The sequence below is a fragment of the Sinocyclocheilus rhinocerous genome, unplaced genomic scaffold (assembly GCF_001515625.1).
Source record: "Sinocyclocheilus rhinocerous isolate Xijiao unplaced genomic scaffold, SAMN03320098_v1.1 scaffold92, whole genome shotgun sequence".
Taxonomy (NCBI): domain Eukaryota; kingdom Metazoa; phylum Chordata; class Actinopteri; order Cypriniformes; family Cyprinidae; genus Sinocyclocheilus; species Sinocyclocheilus rhinocerous.
In genome coordinates this window covers 170,650-184,063 of record NW_015655569.1, presented here as the reverse complement: position 1 = coordinate 184,063, position 13,414 = coordinate 170,650, and the positions used below count along the sequence as shown (strand labels likewise).

Genomic DNA, 13,414 nt, shown 5'->3' with positions numbered 1-13,414 from the left:
CCAAACTGATTTGCCAAAATCAAATCTCGGACGTATAAGCGTGAGTCCTGCTGGCTGTGAAACAGGAGCAGCCGGCAGAGGATTCCGCTTGGTCTTAAAGCCTTCATCAAACGACTAAGTTCACAAATAAAACAATATTTTGCGCAAAAATAATGATTAATTATCAATTGAGAATTTGTTATTCATAGGGTCTGGTGGTCATATGGCGTAAGCCTGCGAATACGGGACAAACTGTGTTATAATTTTCATACGGGACGCTTCTTTGATGCCTTAAAGTCCCCCTGTAGTGAAAATCAAGTTTTTTATGTTGTTTATTTGTCTATGTGGTGTTTTTAATATGCTTTTAGACAAACCATGTGCCAATCTATTAATCAACACCATTGCTGAGTATTTTCTCCTTAAAACTGTAGTTTCCCAAAGACTGACCCAGAAATACGGTTTGCTACGTCACAAACCAATAACCAATCACATCAAGGGATCGATTCCTATCAGCTATTTTAAGGCATGATAAAATTATTTTCACAAGAAAAAACATTTAAATATGTAATTTTGATGATCGAAGATAAGTTTTAAGGGATAAAATATTTGACTACAGGGGGACTTTAAATACGGGCATCCATATTTCAACCCCATAGCAGTGGCATGACAGTACCGGCCCTCGCGGCCAAAAAACAGACCGGCCCACCGGGAATTTTCCCGGTGCTCCCGATTAGCCAATCCGGGCCTGTGCACATATATATAAGTTATATTATATGTGAACCAAAAAGAGAGGTAATAAAGTGACAAAGATAAATAATAATGTATTTCAAACATCTAAGATCAAACTAGGCCTATACAGACAGTGATACAATGAACACAGTGTGTTTAGATTTTTAGAATATCTCACCAGAAAGGTAGAATTACTTTAAAATTACTAATTTAATGCAACATTTAACAAAATTATCTGATATTATTGTCAATTTTTTTTGCAATCATTTATAAAGAAATTAAACATTTGATGTTTTGCAGGTCACGTGACCATTAATGATATCAGAGACCTGTGATCTTCGTTTAATTATTCAGATTATTACAATTTCAGAGGAGCTTTAAGTAAATACTGTATGCACTGAAAAAAATAACTATTAAGATTTACTTAAAAAAATTTTGGTAACAAATTGCACGAACACATTTTAAGTAAATTTTACTGCTCTAATATCAAGTACAACTTACTCACTATTATTAAGTAAAATCTACTTACTAAACTTAACATTCATGAAGAAATTAAATCTAATTGCACCCTAATTAAGTAAATATTACGTAATTATATTTAATTTAAAAGTGTTTATTTAAAGTAATTAAGTAAAGTTTATTTATTATTTTATAGACAGGAACCTTGCATTTATAAAAAATATTAAGTAAATCCTACTATTTACTGAAGTAAATAAGTAGATTTTATTATATGTTTTGATCGAGATGTCCCATTTACTTAGTTTTATGAATATATATTACTCCCGATGTAAACATTGCAAATTTTTTTTTTGATTAATATAACCACATAAACTGTATTCATTTTGGTTACTCTTCTCACGCAGTTCATTAATTACATGAATTAAATGTGTACATTTTACTTAGAAAATTGTTGTTCTTCTTGATTTTTAATATTACAAGTAGAATTTATGATGATTAATTTAATATATTTTACAACACCACAAAATCTTTTTTTTCAGTGTGGTATGCGTAGTTCAGTGTGGACGTCTTAAAAGTGTTTGCCAAAATATAATAATAATAATAATAATTTTAAAATCAGTTGCCAAGGTATTTAGTTTAGTTTTTGTAGAAGTACAAAAACTGAAATAAAATTTAATAAAACTACTGACATATATTTAAAAAAAAAAATCGCAATCACAAACCTTTAACTAAAATTAAAACAGTAAATATAAATATAAATCAAACCAAATTCAAAATATGAATAAACTATAAGTACTAAGTATAGTAAAGACACTATAACACCTAGCAATCTTTTCATTGAAAATATAATTTGCTTAAATAAATAAATAAATGCAAACATTGAAACAGTTTATTTAAAACAGCATGTTAAATTAATTCACATTCTGTTATTAAAAGCAACTGATACCTCAGTAAAAAGACGTACAATACAAACATACAGACATGCAAATTAAGTGCAAAAGTGACAACCAGTATCACAAACTATGGAAGTATTTTTCTCATTCATTTTCATCTTAAAGATTTCAAATAAGTTATTTTGAACCAAACTCTCCAGTTCTGTGCTGAATCACAATCATACAACGTTTGTTTTGAAGCAAAACAATGCGTATGAATTATTTCACACTTTGCACATTGTAGTGTGCAAATACAGTACATTGATGAAGTGTGCAAGACAAATCAGGTAAAAACTGACAGTACAATACGAGTAGTGCAGATCTTCTTCATATGGAATTTGCCCATTAATACATTTTGGAAATTAAATAATGATATTGATTGTCCTGAGAGCTCATGGTAAGTTTGTTTTAAAGGTTTGATACACTTTTAGATCTGTGTAAACTCAAGCTTAATGATGGATTGAGAGTTTCCAGCTTATTGTCACAAAGCATTTGTTCTTTGAATTTATCGAGACAACTGAATGGTAAAAGTAGGTTATTGTGGAACTGAATACAAATGTATAGAGAAAGTTTAACAATGAATAAGCGCCTCCTAGTGGTTCCATCACAACGAGTTTCTTTCAGAAGCTTCACTCCAGAAACATTCAACCTTCATCTGATCTGATGAGAACATCTCAACCTTCAAGAATCAGCTGAAAACTCATCACTTCCACAAGCACTTCACTAATCCATAACCAGAAACCAAGGCACTTATTATAATAAGCATGCTGTAAATGATAAATGTAAATATTATTCCAGGTTAAAGCGGAGCAACACAAGCTGAAGTGTGCTGCTGATATACGGTGATGGGAATCATTTTGCAGATACACGATCCGGTTATGATCCTGTCGGGTCTTGTGGACGTTTTCCTGTTTGTAAGAAAACAATGATTCACAAAAGATTACACAGAGAGAGAAAACAACAGCTTTCAGTAACTCAAGAAGATCTGTCAAGTCTGAAATGTTTACTTCCATCTGGATGATTTTGATATAAACTCCATTTAGTCAGTGTAAAGACTAGCGGATGAATAAAAATGTATGTGCACCATTGCTATTCATCAGAAGAGCAGAAATGCTGTAATATTTTCTGATGTGATGGTGATTCGTTATTACATGACATGACACACATCACGCATATCTGCAGTGAAATCAAGCACAATCTCATAATACTAATAGGCTGCATTATTTTTTACCTCATCCTTGGACTTTTGACAGATGCCCGAGCTTATTTTTCACCTTGTCTACTTTTAAAAATAAGCACACACAAACAATTAAAAACTAACTTTGCATAATAAAGACAACATTTTCCTCTCACTATAATAGCTGTTTGTAATACTTGCCCTTTGTAAAGCTCCTGCATCGGAAAACAGTGATGTGTATTCCTGAAGGCGGACCTGAATAGGGTACACAAGCATCTTTACGGTCCATTCCTTGCACTGCGTCCCCTAGAGGACAAGTAAAGGATTAACGTAGTAGTCTGTGGAAGGTGTAAGACCATAAAATGTTCATCCAATCATATCGCTTGGTCCGAGGATTACGATAGGCTGTCCTACCTGCCTGTCAATGTATTTGCACACCGTCCGAGCGAGAATGGAAGGCGTTATTACTGTAATATTATGAGCTTTGTACTGTAATGTTTTCTCTCCGGTGAATGAGACATGAGTGAATCTGATAGCGCTGCATTCAACACTCAACCAACGCTGGTCAGCCTCTGCTCTGTCTGTGTGCGTTCATGTGTTTTGGAGGAGGCGTGGCTTTGGAGAGTGATTTGCCGGGAGGGTGGGATCTTATGCTTTCAAAGCTAGCTTGCTATTGCTAGCCTCTCTGAATTCACCTACTCTACCTTTAAGAAGCTCCATTCGCATTTTGTCCCTCTTCTTGAAGGAAGAGGGACGAACGCTGGATTTCAACATGTGAATTATTCTAATGTGGAGGGAGTGCGTGAGCATGGTACTTGATGATGCCTCCTGTTAAAAAGACGCTTGCAGGCTCTCTCTCGATGGGTGACACATAGTCGCTGAAGTCGTGGATATTGTAAAACAGTGATGTGTATTCCTGAAGGCGGACCTGAATAGGGTACACAAGCATCTTTACGGTCCATTCCTTGCACTGCGTCCCCTAGAGGACAAGTAAAGGATTAACGTAGTAGTCTGTGGAAGGTGTAAGACCATAAAATGTTCATCCAATCATATCGCTTGGTCCGAGGATTACGATAGGCTGTCCTACCTGCCTGTCAATGTATTTGCACACCGTCCGAGCGAGAATGGAAGGCGTTATTACTGTAATATTATGAGCTTTGTACTGTAATGTTTTCTCTCCGGTGAATGAGACATGAGTGAATCTGATAGCGCTGCATTCAACACTCAACCAACGCTGGTCAGCCTCTGCTCTGTCTGTGTGCGTTCATGTGTTTTGGAGGAGGCGTGGCTTTGGAGAGTGATTTGCCGGGAGGGTGGGATCTTATGCTTTCAAAGCTAGCTTGCTATTGCTAGCCTCTCTGAATTCACCTACTCTACCTTTAAGAAGCTCCATTCGCATTTTGTCCCTCTTCTTGAAGGAAGAGGGACGAACGCTGGATTTCAACATGTGAATTATTCTAATGTGGAGGGAGTGCGTGAGCATGGTACTTGATGATGCCTCCTGTTAAAAAGACGCTTGCAGGCTCTCTCTCGATGGGTGACACATAGTCGCTGAAGTCGTCGATATTGTATTATGGTAGATACTCTAATAGATTATCTAAATATTAATACAGAGTCAAATTTCATTATCAAAAAGTCAATAAAGCCATAAATACAATAAGTGTCAGTTTAAAAACGATGTGTTCTGAAATTCTCACCAATGATCACAAATGATACTCACCAGTGACGGTAACTCTGAAGCTCCTAACGATGCTGAATCTGTTGCTGTTAATCTGTAGTTTATAGACTCCAGAGTCTGTGGTTGTGATGTTTGTGATGGTGAGAGATCCAGTCTGATTCACCTCCACTCTGCCTCGGAATCTCTCAGTACTATATTTAACCTGATCATCTGTACAGATCTTACACTGATCTTCAGTGATTTCAGCGATGCGAGTGTCATTAAAATACCATGTCATCAAATCAATTGGGTTTTTTATTACAGCAGGATCTAAAGTAACATTTTCTCCCGCCTTCACACATATTTCATCTCGTTCAGCAGCAGAAACACCTGAAACACAAACCAACAGCTGCTGGAGGATCTTTTTGGGCCGAAAAATAACTGTGAAAAAAATTATGCATATTAATTTCCTAAAAAACAGGAGAAAAAATAAATTGCTAAACATCAAGTTAATTGTGGATATGTCTTTATTCATATAGATGTAATTCTGTTCCGTTTAGTGATGCAGGTAAAGAGAAAAACAGATCTGAATATCACTGGTTTAATAAACACAATGATGTGATTTTAACATAAACAACCTGCTTTACAGCATAATAACTTACCAATGACATTAACATTGAAGATCGTTTCCTTGTTGTTACCTCTGATGACCTCTAGTGTATATTCTCCAGAGTGTGTGGTTCTGGTGTTTGTGATGGTCAGAGATCCAGTCTGATGATCCAGCTGCAGTCTGTCTCTGAATCTCTCAGTGCCTTCATTACACTGAACATCTGTGCAGATATTACTGAGATTTCCAGCAGAAACACCTGAAACACAAACCAACAGCTGCTGGAGGATCTTTTTGGGCCGAAAAATAACTGTGAAAAAAATTATGCATATTAATTTCCTAAAAAACAGGAGAAAAAATAAATTGCTAAACATCAAGTTAATTGTGGATATGTCTTTATTCATATAGATGTAATTCTGTTCCGTTTAGTGATGCAGGTAAAGAGAAAAACAGATCTGAATATCACTGGTTTAATAAACACAATGATGTGATTTTAACATAAACAACCTGCTTTACAGCATAATAACTTACCAATGACATTAACATTGAAGATCGTTTCCTTGTTGTTACCTCTGATGACCTCTAGTTTATATTCTCCAGAGTGTGTGGTGTTGATGTTCGTGATGGTCAGAGATCCAGTCTGATTGTCCAGCTGCAGTCTGTCTCTGAATCTCTCAGTGCCTTCATTACACTGAACATCTGTGCAGATATTACTGAGATTTCCATTGATTCGAGCGATGCAAGTGACCTGAAAATACCACTTAATCTTTTCTTGTTGGTTTGTTTCAACATCAGTGTGTAGAGTGACTGAATCTCCCTCCATCACTGACACTGAGACTCCATCTGCACCAGACACACCTAGAATAGAAATGAACAGATAATTATAAATGTTTTTGGGAAAGTGGGACAAAAATATCCATAAATGAAACAAAGTGCTGTGAAAATGATTTTCTACAGATCAAACAGCATAAAAGCATAACCAAATTACACATTCACTCATCAGACAAACATACATGTTATAATGTAGGTTATTTGGTGCTTATTGTACACCATATACATCATACAACACACATCTTGACTCATATCTTGCATATATTTGCATTCATACAACCAAGAAGTGATCATTGCTTAGCCTACTTTCATACACCTCTGAAGACTATAACACTGAACTGTTGAAATTAGCACATTAAAATAACAATATTCAAAATTATATTTCAATTTTATTTCAGATTGCAAAAACACTTTTTTTTTTAAATAATTGCATGACCTGGGTTGGAAACCAGCTAAAGCAAGAGCTTGGTTCTTGATCTATTGTTTCTGTTCTCAAGACATCTTAAAACCATCTAAATGCTCTGCATCTGGATCTAATTATTTCAGTCACTAGTTGCTGTGTGATTTTTACCATTCCCCTTCTGCCTTTGTGTCTGCATGTACAGTTAAACAAGCACTGTCTCACTCGTCCTGTAAATATAAGCGCATATTTGATATAATATAAATGTATTGTATGGTGCATTTGCGCTACATCCCAAACAACAAATTGAGAACAGTTATACAGTAAATAAAGACAAAGGCACTCAAGTTTGGTTAAACTGATTTGCATTTACAACAACAACCTGACATTAATTTAGTATTAAAATAGCCTATTACTTAAGCCATTCCACCAAATGGGTGCCATTTGCTTGTTGTAACACCGTGTCTACACCGGATGCGACAGCTAAAGTCTGTCTACTGTACACTGGATGCAACAACGCGACATTTCAAATCATTTGAAATTTGTGTCAGTACGTCATAAATAGAAGGAGGCAGCAGTTTACCGTCGGGGATTTGTCGTGTCGCGCCGTGCCGCACCCAGTGTAGACAGCACTGATTATAATGGGTTCTGTTTTTTGTCGCAAAGCGCAGACGATTATCTTCGCTGATAGATATTTCTTAGACTCATCATCCTTGATGATTTATGGCAGGCTATGCGTGACTCAGAGTTTATTTTATTTCATCTTCATGTGCTCTCTCTTCCCAGCAAGCAAGATGTCTAATAGCTGTCCAAACACAGCCCAGCCGTCTAGGCTAAAATAAGGCAAATTTTAGGCTCTCAGTGAAAATTTAATAGCCGTCTAACCATAGCCCAAGAATAGACTAGTCATCAAAAAGACAGCTAATGAATGTCTACTTATATTCACATCTAATAGATACAAAATAATGGCTAACGGATTATTTTTACTCAAATATAACAGGTTCTCATAAATGACAATCCATCCATACAAATTAAATATAAAGCTTTTATTAAGAAAAATAATGTTTTTAACGACTTAGACAACTTAAGATAGGCCTAATACAAAATCATAAAAACAACTTAAGATAATAAAAGCAACGAAGGATAGAATAAAATAATTTTTAAAAACTTATTTCAAAATAACAAATCCAATACAAATCAAGAGCATGTTATCACACTTAACATTAAAACATTATGGATAAATGACAAAGTAAAATAAAAAAAGGTTAACCCTTTTGATAGTTTACGCATTTAACAAACAAACTACCAACAGTGAACTTTAAGGAATGATTCATTGTTGGTTATTTCTGGTTTAAAATGCTTCCCAATTGCATTCCTTAATGCAAATCCAACTCTGTCGCTGCCGGGAAGTTGGTCATCACAGCTTCTGACAAATAATAAGAAAAAAAAAGCATGAGAAAAGCATTTTTGACATTTTTTACTTTAATTACACTAATTGTGACAGGGAGTCATTCTCTTTTGCTTGGATGCACACTAGGTGCCGAAACATGTTTATGAAAATGAGCGGTGAACAGGTGGGGTTTTGTCTTACTGTATATATAATTAACCTTTTTGAGGTTTTCAATGCCAAACCTACTTCAGGAAAAAATGAAACCCTTATTTCAATTAAATGAAATGTTCTTATTAACTTATGGACAACGACAGAAACAGACATAGAATCCATCAGTGCACATAATCACTAATTATAGTAGATTTTGATTTAATAATTTTTTATAATTAATTAAAACACAGTTGTGGTTTGCTATAGCTCTAGCATAGAGATAGTGGAGTGCTAATAAGTGCTAATGTGGCTTGCTACCAATATATGTAATCAACATTTTGAAAAAGAAAACCTCAAAAACGTTTTTTATAAACATTAACTCGTTTACCGCTCATTATCATAAATGTGTTTCAGCGCTTGATTTTGCACTGATTGGTCACATTATCTTTAAATTATTGTATTTTTATTTTTATTTTTTTTATTTTGAAATAGGTTTGGCATTGTGAAAACCTCAAAAAGATTCATTATAGTAAGTGCTTCTCACAGGAGACTACTGTAAAATCACCTATAGCGCCATCTGCTGTTTCGGAAGAGGAAGTTGCTCAACTGCATTTGTGAGAAAATCTGCCTGGACACATTTGTGAGAAAATCAAGCCAAGAGATTGCGTAAAAGGGCGAGTGTCTCACAATCAAAACAGACCAGCATATGCACTAAATTTGGTAGGCTATTTGTTCAAAGGTTACATGCAATTCATAGGATTGGTTGTATTTGTGAAATATGATGTACGCTCATGTATTTATATTTGTAAAGCACAATACGTTTATTTGTTACACCTCTGCAATTTCGCTCACTCTGACCTTTGTATTTGCAAATGGTTTTCTGTTTGTTTGCGAGTCAAGTTTTCATTTGCAAAGCAGATCAAGTTTGTTTGCAAAATACTGGATTTGTTTGTTTAATTTCAGCACATTATTCACTCCATACTTTTTCTATTGGTCACTCTTGATTGAAGTGACAGGTTGACCACGCCCACTACGCTTTCCCGCCACTGCTAACCTAAAACTAACTTTACCGTGCTATCAGAGCTTTATTAACAAAATGCATGATAAATGCTTACAAATGACAGTCATGTGGTATATAATATTATTTTTTATGAAATGTAGTTTTTAAAACAAAATGTATTACATCGAATTATGTAATAATTGGCCAGCGGCAGTCTCTGGTTGCTAGAGATGCCGCAGCGAGATGCCAATATCACCAACTACAGACGGGCTTAGCTAACGTTACATATTTAGATGGGAGAGCATACGAAGAGAGAATAATTGAATTCACTTGTCCCTGAGTTTAAGATGTCAAATTAGTTATCTTAGCCAGTAAACGTCCTGTTGCTCGCCATTGCTACAGCCTCACTCGCTCTTCTGTCAGACTCAGGGATGCCAGGTTTTCACAAAAAAACCTGCCCAATCGCTACTCAAAACTAGTCCAAAACTAGCCCAATCAGTTTTGAGGGGGTCCCCAGTTAAAAATGACTTCCAGGGGGCAAAATACACATTTTTGGTGGGGTTCCCCTGCTAAAATGCACATTCCAGGGGGTAAATATCATGTTATTGGAATCGCTTCAACCTGCGGACATGAAGAACAACCCGCTGCAACAGTGTTAAAGTAGCCCAATTCCGCGGGATGTGGTATATAATATTATTTTTTATGAAATGTAGTTTTTAAAACAAAATGTATTACATCGAATTATGTAATAATTGGCCAGCGGCAGTCTCTGGTTGCTAGAGATGCCGCAGCGAGATGCCAATATCACCAACTACAGACGGGCTTAGCTAACGTTACATATTTAGATGGGAGAGCATACGAAGAGAGAATAATTGAATTCACTTGTCCCTGAGTTTAAGATGTCAAATTAGTTATCTTAGCCAGTAAACGTCCTGTTGCTCGCCATTGCTACAGCCTCACTCGCTCTTCTGTCAGACTCAGGGATGCCAGGTTTTCACAAAAAAACCTGCCCAATCGCTACTCAAAACTAGTCCAAAACTAGCCCAATCAGTTTTGAGGGGGTCCCCAGTTAAAAATGACTTCCAGGGGGCAAAATACACATTTTTGGTGGGGTTCCCCTGCTAAAATGCACATTCCAGGGGGTAAATATCATGTTATTGGAATCGCTTCAACCTGCGGACATGAAGAACAACCCGCTGCAACAGTGTTAAAGTAGCCCAATTCCGCGGGAAAACCTCGGACTTGGCAACACTGATCAGACTGGCGGGAAAGCGTAGTGGGCGTGGTCAACCTGTCACTTCAATCGAGAGTGACCAATAGAAAAAGGTCTTTCATCCTGCTGGGTAGAGACCGCCCACTGAGATACAGCTTCACTCACAAGCAAAACTTTTCAGCTCGCAAGACAAAGTTTTAGACCCGCAAAAAAAAAAGACAGTAGAAAAGAGAGCAACATTTGTGGTTTCAAGATGAAAAGTATTTGAAGTGCACAACTATTTTCAAAGATTTACACGCACTGCAAAGAATTTTGTTATCAATTTCTTTATTTTTGAGCCTTAAAATTCAAATTTACTTTTCATTGAAGCCATTTGGCAACACTGCAGACAACCTAATGGTTTTACATCTCGTTTTTTACACGTTTTTTGGTGGGTTTCCCCTGGTAAAATTAGCATTTCAGGGGGCTAAATATCACGTTATTGGGGTTGCTTCAACCCGCGGACATGAAAAACAACCCTCAGTGCATCAGTGTTAAAGTAGCACAATTCCGCAGGAAAACTGTGGACTTGGCAACACTGCCTATAGTGGTCACTTCCAGCAAATATTCTCCATTACAATAGCATTTATTTCAATATACCACAGACCGTATGAGATGAAAAAAGTGACCACGGTATGGAGGATGATCATATATAACTTAACATTTTATTAGTAACTGTTGATTTTATTATTAACAGTTGATTTTATTATTAATGGTCGGCTAATTTCGGGCAGAGAATGGTTAATATTCATGCCATGCTGAACCAAAATGAAGTAGAAATATAACTGGAACCATTTCTTACCTTTCTTGGAACTGTTTGGCCGGACGGTGGAAAAGCGACTAAAGTTTCTTAGCAAAAGATGGATGCATTTTTCTCAGTCCTGTTATCAAAAGTCATGTGCTTTTTAAAAAGCATGAAGAAAAGCAATGACAACTAATTCCTTGTGATTATTTTTTAAAGAAATGGTTGGTTACATTGAAATAATTTATATTTGTGACCAAAAACAAAAAAAACAAAAACAAAAAAACCCCACTATGAACGCACACAAGGTGTATTTTTCTAAAAACTCCAAGCTAAATTTTTTTTCATTTTAATGGAAAATGCATGTACACATAATTCTGAAATTAAAGTAAAATAACAAGCTATTAATGTCTTAATGTGTTTGTAAAGCAAAGGTTCATAGCCCAAATAGTCTAAATTTGAAAAAATAAAAATAAAAAAAAAGGAAAAGAGGGTTTGGAAAAGAAAAGGTCCACATTTCACTCTGCTGCCACCTACTGATGAACTTGAAAAGGAAAAGGAGATTCAAGTTATTCGGTGCATTCCAAATGGGATATATCGCCCTCTGAAGGGCACTTCGGAGTGAAAACAATCATGGCCACCATACTGAAGGGTCATTCCAAACCGAAGTGCTCAAAACTGGCCACTTCAGAGGGCCCTTTGGAATGACACTTTGGGCACTTTTTTAATATTTATACGAGTTAGATTTGCTACATTATTAAGGTCAAAATTACATTGTATTTTACGACATTATATTTAATGTAAAAGTTGTTTGGGGGTCAACCAGCGTACAAAATGTGCGATGAAGGCGCCTCCTTGTTCGTGTCGGTAAGATGACGCAGAAGTGCTTTCGAAAAAAAAAAAGTTTTTTTGACCCCTACTGTTACGGGGCTGACGAGACGTGAGACTTGCGGATCCATTCGCAAAGCTTTATTAAGCAGAGAAGACAGAGACGTGGTCATAACAGGCAGGGTCAAACAATGGCAAACAGGTATATGGCGAGCAAAACACAAGAATAGTCCTAGGGCTAGCGTAAGTCGATGATCGGCAGACAGAATCAAAAGGGGCAAGACTAAAGGGGTAAATCCAGGAAAACAGGCGAAGACCAGAAACCGAGAAAACAGGCAAGGCAAGGCAAGGCAATACTAGGCTAGGCTAACGAGGGCTCTATAGAGTAGCTATCAACAGATAAGTGCTAAACAATACTCGGCAGAGGGAAGGGATCAGAGTGAGTGTGCGAGAGTCAATGAAAATGGGAAGGGTGACCTCTGATGCTTAGCCGACGGAAGTTCATGGACCGGATTCGTGACACCTACACTCTTCATCTCCAGAGGGTAAACCATTTGAAGGGATTAGGGCATAGAGATGAGTCCTTCCGAATGGAAAGCAGGGATTTCTGGGAAAGCAGAAGTTCTGGGAACCTTGGCTGCTTTGAATTAGTGATGTGTTTTAAACGCAAGTACGTTGGTTAAGGTAGGAAGACACTGCATTGTTGCAACATCGGTCCCCTCAGAGAGAGTCTTCTCAAAAACAGGACAAATAATCACAGAGAGGAGAAATCGCATCAGCACATCCAAGCTGAGGCATCTGATATTTCTGAAAGCCAACCTGCACGAAAGACTGAAGTGTTATTTTTAAAGTTTTATTAAAATGTTAAATAATAGTATCTGTATGGAAGCCCGTTTCCGCCACTGAATAAAAAATAAAAAAAGGTAATTGCGACTTTTTATCTCACAATTCTGACTTTTTTTCTCAGAACTGCGTGGTATAAACTCGCAATTGCGAGTTTATATCTCACAATTATGACTTTTTAACTCGCAATTGCGAGTTTATATCTCACAATTATGACTTTTTAACTCGCAATTGCGAGTTTATATCTCACAATTATGACTTTTTAACTCGCAATTGCGAGTTTATATCTCACAATTATGACTTTTTAACTCGCAATTGCGAGTTTATACCACGCAGTTCTGAGAAAAAAGGTCAGAATTGTGAGATAAAAAGTCGCAATTCTGAGAAATAAACAGAATTGTGAGATATAAACTCGCAATTACCTCTTATTTTTTATTC

At 36.4% G+C, this 13,414-nt stretch overlaps 1 pseudogene; it reads right to left on the bottom strand.

Moving 5' to 3' along the window:
- Positions 1 to 13,414, bottom strand: part of LOC107718475 (uncharacterized) — a 63,556-nt pseudogene that overhangs the window by 17,173 nt on the left and 32,969 nt on the right.